The sequence below is a fragment of the Nyctereutes procyonoides genome, unplaced genomic scaffold (assembly GCF_905146905.1).
Source record: "Nyctereutes procyonoides isolate TBG_1078 unplaced genomic scaffold, NYPRO_anot_genome, whole genome shotgun sequence".
NCBI classification, from domain to species: domain Eukaryota; kingdom Metazoa; phylum Chordata; class Mammalia; order Carnivora; family Canidae; genus Nyctereutes; species Nyctereutes procyonoides.
Genome location: NW_026575140.1, coordinates 85,165,364 through 85,172,024, shown reverse-complemented (window position 1 = coordinate 85,172,024; position 6,661 = coordinate 85,165,364). Strand labels below are relative to the sequence as shown.

Below are 6,661 nucleotides of genomic sequence, written 5' to 3'. Positions count from 1 at the left end.
TGCCCAGCCCGCGCCCCTCCTCCCTCCCCTCCCCGCTCCCCGAGCCTGCAGCCCCGAGAGCTCCAGGGGCCACCGGGCCCGCCTCCTGCGCGGATGGAGCCACTCGGCGGGGAGGGAGTGGCGTCGAGGCGGGAGGCGGGCGGCGGGCGGCGGGCGGCGGGGGGAGGCGTGGGCTGGCTGCAGGCACCGCGCTCCGGGCCGCGCGTCCTGCCCCAGCCCCCCGCTCCCGCCCCCCCGTCGGTTCCTTCTGTCCCGACCCGCGTGCGTGCGTCTGCTTCCTGGTCCTACCCTTTCTCCCAGCCAGGCAGGGTCCGAGGTTGGGAATGAAGCCTCCCCCCTGCCCACCCCCCCACCCCTGCCGCCTGGTCCCTCCCCTTGCAGCATCCCTGCTGCTCCTGCTGCTGCTGCTTCATCGCAGTGTCCCCTAAAAGACCCAGAACCCAGAACCGCCCCTGTACATGCCCCGTGGTTGGAAGGACAAACTTCCAGGAACAACGGAGAAACCTCCTTGAACCCAGGCCTGTGGAGGCCCCGCTGTCGGCCCCGGCGCAGGGGCGCCCTGAGTGGCTGGTGCAGGGCGTTAAATTTTCAGGGACTTGGGCAGTCAGTCCCTCCCCACTCGGGGACCTCACAACAGGAGCTTGAGACAGGTCCCAGTGGGAGGACTTGCACCACCACATGAGCTGGGAAGGAAAGAGAACCATTGGCCCAGCACCAACGCCTGGAGGGGATGTGGAGAAAGAGGTTGTCCTCTGGCCAGGGAGGGGCTCAGGGACTGGTGGGCAACAGGAAAATCTGCTCCTACTTCTTCCAAGAGTTTTCTCTCATTCCCACCTCGACCAGGTGTCATGGAGGGCACTGCGGCGGAAGGCTGAGTCCGGGTCAGTGGGGACAAGAGCATCAAGCCATGAGTCCCCAGCTAGTTCTGAAGAGCCCTGTTTCAGGCACTGGTCCCCAAGATGCTCTGTATCTCTCCATAAAATCCACTTGTCTCTCTGACAAGGAAGAAATGCAAGAAGAGGAAGGGAGGTTTTCCTAGACTCTCCTAATACCTAGAAAGTCTTTCCAGAACCAAAAGGCTCCAAGTTGAGTTTGCAAGAAGAGAGGACAGGTCAGGGGGTATGCAACGATTTGACGCACAAAGCGAGGTGGGGTGGAGGAATTTGGGGATTTTTTTTTAGGGACGTGGCTGCTCAACTGAACTCCATAATTGTAGGAAAGAGATGCTCGGCCTGGTCTAGGGATCAAGAGCACTTTTTGCTCATTATCTTCTCCCCATAAGGGACCCACTCTTCCAACAGCACTGTGGGGGCCTTGGAGCAGGAAGGCTGCCCAGATACCCATAAACCTCCTGGGCCCCTCTTCGATTCGAGATGTACGGCACTGAAATTCATTATGTGAATGAGTAAGAGATGGGTGTGTATGCTCTGTAAATGCAAGGGAGCGTGTGCGTACGGGAGGATTGTATGTGAGAGAGGGGGATCCAAATTTACAAAGTGTTTGAATGTTTCAAGAGAGCCTATAATTAAAGGAAAACTCAGACAAACCAAGGACAATCATAGTTGCTTATTTAGGGCAAGCAATTGTTTTCCTACACCCAGCAGTTCTGATGATGGGTTATGAGGTTTCCAAAGACATTTTACTTTCACTCCGGTGGATGGGGTTTGGTAAGGACTGTAGCATGTCCATCAAGGTGGCGGGCTCGGGGAGAGGAAGGCCTTCTCCACCTGTGTGTTCTCTTCCCCTTCTCAGTCGGGGCCCGGCTGTTCTCCTCACTGGGCACAGAAACCAGCCATGTGGACTTTCTCAAAGGCATGGGCACATGGGCATGCACTGAGTACTTACTCTGTGCTGAGCACCACACCAAGACTTTTATGTGCATTATCTTATTTCATGCTTGTCTCTGCCCTCTTGGAGGCTGCAGTCACGTCCAGTCATTTCTGCCAGGGGTTCGTAAGCAGGATTCGAGTATCTAGGGATATGCTGCAGGAGATTACAAAGAGCATTCCAGTAAAAGTCAGAACTCAGCATCAGACCCCATTTCCATCACTAATCGGATTCTCTGACTTAATTTTGTCAGCTGTCAAAAGAGGAGGGATTATCCTAAATCAGAGGTCTCCTCTCAGAGGACTGAATTAGAAATTTCGGGTCTATATGATATCTAAGATCACTTCCAGGTCAAATGTTGCATGACTGTGTGAAACCTCTGGAAGACAACTTTGCATGATGACTGAGAGCCTAGGCTCAGAGGACCCAGATGTGCATCCTTGATCTACCCACCTCAGTTCTGCGATCTTGGGTAAATGACTGTGCCTCCCTAAGCCTAGGCTGCTTCATTATTACAGTTGGGATCATACCACCCATCTCCTGTAGTTACTATGAAGATTAAATAAGCTAACACTTAAAAAGCGTGTAGACATGCTTGGTACATAAAAAATGTTTCTTGGGGTGTCTGGGTAGCTCAGTTGGTTGAACGTTCAACTCTTGGTTTTGGCTCAGGTCACAAACTCAGGTGCTGGGATGGAGCCCCACATGGGCTCTGCACTGAGCAGACAGTCTGCTTCCCCTGCCATCTCTCTCTGCCCCTCATGCTCTCTCTCTCTCTCTCTCTCTCAAATAAATAAATAAATCTACTTAAAATGATTTCTTAAATATTATCTAATAGTTAATGCTGTCATTAGCTATCATCATCATCATCATCATCATCATCATTATTATTACTAAGCCTTGCTTGGCCCTCCTGACCACTGCCATCATCACCTTCTGAAGTCTTCTGGCATTCCTAAAAGGAAAGGGATGGAAATGTAAGGGAACAACCTCTCTGGGCCCTGCTCAGAAACTTCCATGTGGGGATCCTTGGGTGGCTAAGTGGTTTAGCACCTGCCATCGGCCCAGGGCGTGGTCCTGGAGTCCCGGGATCGAGTCCCGCATCGGGCTCCCTGCATGGAGCCTGCTTCTCCCTCTGCCTGTGTCTCTGCCTCTCTCTCTCTCTCTCTCTCTCTCTCTCTCTCTCTCTCTCTGTGTGTGTGTGTCTCTCATGAATAAATATTTAAAATCTTAAAAAAAAAAACTTCCAATGTCACTCTGGCCACCCCACTTCCATATTAAGACTCTGCTACTGCCACCCTCTTGCTTTTCCCTGTCCACTGCCATCTTAATTAAGCTCTTTGAGAAATAAAAAGCAACTCCTTCCCCCAAAAGAAAGACGGGGGGCCTAGTTCATGTTGTCAAACCTAAATACTTTGGCTCGGCCAGTTAAGCCCTTTCCCAACTAGGCACTCCTCTTCCTGCCCTTCTGGTCTCCACCCAGGTTTGCTACCTCCTCAGAGAGACCTTCCTAGGCCGCCTGACCTAAGAAGCCCCAAATCGTAACCATGATCCCATGTTTTATTTTCTCCATTTACTTCTACTTAAACCTGGATTATTCAGTTGGGTCTTTACTTTTGTATTGACTGTCCTCCCCCACACCCCAAGTAGAATGAGAGCCAGACTGCATCTGTCCGACTCACTATTATATCCCCCAGGGCCTGTCACAGTGCTTGGCAAATGGGAGCTGTCCTCTCAGAGTAGAGGAAGACATTGACTCAACCCTAAACCCAGCTTCGTCACTCAGTCTACAGAGCTCTGGATGAGATGCTTCGTCTCTGAAATGGAGATGGATAAGACTATCTTTTAGGAGGGTTTGGAGGGCCTGACACACTGCTCCTATAGTTATTAACTGTCTTCTCTGATGGAAACCTTCGCCCCATGCCCAAGGAGGCCCCAACCCACTTATTTCCTGGTTGAGGCAGCTGAGGTCCAGAGGGACAGTTACTTGTCTAAGGCCACCCAGTAGCTGCTCTGCTTGTGCCATAAACTCATTTTCTCTTTACCCTTTACATGAAAACCTAGCTCTAGCTAAATTGACTGGCTTGGCTTCTTCTGCTCAGAGCTGTTGCTTCGCATAAACCATTCTTCTGTCTAGGATATCCTCTCAGCCTCCTTGATGTCTATTTCACTCTCACCTCCACTAGGAAGCTACCTAATTTAACTCACACAGTGTAGCTTTGCTCCTTGTTTCTCAATTCTTTCAGTGTATGCTTATTCCGTTTCTAGCATAAGAATATTCCATTTGAAGGATGCCTGGGTGGCTCAATGGTTGAGTGTCTGTCTTAGGCTCAGGGCATGATTCCAGGGTCCCAGGATCGAGTCTCGCATCGGGCTCCCTGCAAGGAGGCTGCTTCTCCCTCTGCCTGTGTCTCTACCTCTCTCTCTGTGTCTCTCCTGAGTAAATAAATAAAATCTTAAAAAAAAAAAGAATATTCCATTTGAACTTGCCATTTGTTAATTAAATGTTAAATCCTTTAACATGTGGCTCTAGCCACATCGGACTAGACTACAAACTCACCAAAACTAGGGCTTCCTTTACGTTGATATCAGCCTCTGTGACAGTTCCCAGAATAGAGGTTGACTGCTTGGCTGAGCCAGGTGGGTGCAGTAGGTTCCATGTAGAAAATCAGCCCAAAAGGATAATGCACTGAGGCCAGAAGGAGGCAGCCGCAAGGATTTGGTTTGGAGACTTCGACTTCACTTCTTTCAGATGGTGATTATTCAATGTGAGGACCTACCTGCCTAGAAAATCAAGTATCCTAGAGCATCTCCCCAAATGGGAGGGAAAAACTAAGGAGAAAAGAGTGGGTAGACAAAGAAATAAGAAATAACGCTCTTAGATCCAGGCAAGATTTTAATGGGGAAGGGAATGACTGAAGGAAGCCTTCCCATTCCTCAAATCGGGTAGTAATAATTCATTGGTTTACCATGTTAGGACTTAGATTAGGTTGTCACAGAAAATAGATTTAAGAACTTACCATTTTGTGTGCTTTAGGTCTTCATCATTCTTTGGCAAAGATCTCTTAAAGTCCCAGACGTGCTTAAGTGCTCTTCACAGAAACTGTGCCACAGAGCTGGGCAAAGCATACAACATGTAGAAAAGGCGCGGGTTCAAGGAAGCCTCTTGGAAGACTCGGGGAGTGTTAAACCACTGAGCTGCATCATCCACTGGCTTCCACCAGTGCTGGATTCCTTGGCCAGTCTTCTCACAGATGTGGAGACAGCTGAAGCAGCTGGAGATTCATCTGAGGCCCCATGAATTATAACCCTGGGCCTGGGTCCATTCTTCTTTGCTCAGAGGAAATGTTTAACTCTATTTTCCCCCCTCTCAGCCACCCACTCTGATTTGTTCTCTGGGGCCAAGTATTTCATAGAAGTCCCTCTGGTACTTAAGTCCTGTATTTGTTCTCTTGCACTAGGAGGTTAGAACAAAGGGTCCTGACTTGGCTTGGAGAAACTCATCAAATCATAGTCCCAGATTGCCTCCCCCTCGTACCCTGAATCCCCCCTTATACAGTTTTAAGTAATAGCCACTGCCCTTAGATCTCAGGCTTCTCAATTTAATAATTCATTTTATAGATTTACGCACGCACACACACACCAGTGTAAATTACTTTGGAGGTTTTGGCTGTTCAGGATACAGCGAGCACTCAGGTTGGTGACGGAGGAACACCTAGAAAGGAGAAGAAATGAGTACTAAATCGTCTGCTCCCGTCTGGGGATTGAGAGAGCAGGTTTTTTTTCTGCCAAACAATCTTGTGTCCCCTCTGCTTCTCCCAGTATACCCTCTTCCTATCACCATCAGCATCCAGAATAGTAGCTTCAAGATCGAGTTTGAACTTGAGCCTCGGGCCATCCACACCAGCAGTAGTAAAGTACCACCTCTAGACTTCAGAATGTTAGACAAGGCTCCAAAATAAAACGTATCATTCCTCCCAGGTAGCTGTGTCTTCTTCCATCAGTGTGTTCTCCTTAATAAAAATACTTGAGGGGTGCCTGGGTGGCTCAGTCAGTTGAGCATTGGACTCTTGGTTTCAGCTCAAGTCAGGATCTCAGAGTCAAAGGATCAAGCCTCAAGGGTCTGCTTGCAGTGAGGAATCTGCTTGAGATCCTCTCTGCCCCTCCCCACCTCAAATAAATAAATAAATCTAGGGGCGCCTGGGTAGCTCAGTGGGTTCAGCCTCTGATTCTTGATTTCAGCTCAGGTCATGACCTCGGAGTCATGAGATGGAGCCCTTTGACAGGCTACTCGCTGAGCCTGGAGCCTGCTTGGGATTCCCTCTCTCCCTCTCCCTCTGCTCCTCCCCTGCTCGTGCTCTCTCTCTCTCTCTCCCAAATAAATAAATAAATAAATAAATAAATAAATAATAAAATTACATAAATAAATCTTTAAAAAGTAAGAACACTTAATATATACAAAAAAGTACCTTATTTGTAAAATGAGTTCCTATATATTATCTGGCTTTATCCTCACAGAAGCACGCGGGGAGGGAGAATGGTGGGACAGGACTTATTATCTCCACTTTGGGCAAGTAAAAGTGCTGAGGGGATAGACAGAGGTCATGAGGTTAGTGAGTAGCAAAAGGAAGACTGAAACACGCTCCTGGCACTAAGTCCCAGCCCAGCCCGTTCACCCTGGACCTCACCCAGCCACCTGGCTTCCAGCGAGACCCGCCACCTTTGAGTGTGCACAGGCCCCTCCTCACCCCCATCGGGGCACGGCCCTCCCGCCGGTCACAGACTCCCACCACCCACGGTTCTCTCTTCATCTTCCTCCTGTACACACACTCCA

General features: G+C 49.5%; 1 long non-coding RNA gene across 1 annotated transcript; it reads right to left on the bottom strand.

The window, feature by feature from the left end:
- Positions 1 to 439: 439 nt before the first annotated feature.
- LOC129497607 (uncharacterized) lies at positions 440 to 5,827 on the bottom strand. The gene is made up of 3 exons (XR_008661968.1): positions 4,848 to 5,827; positions 4,388 to 4,659; positions 440 to 1,983 (listed from the first exon to the last, which is right to left on the bottom strand). It is a non-coding gene; the product is annotated as an uncharacterized LOC129497607 (long non-coding RNA).
- Between the last annotated feature and the right edge of the window lie 834 nt (positions 5,828 to 6,661).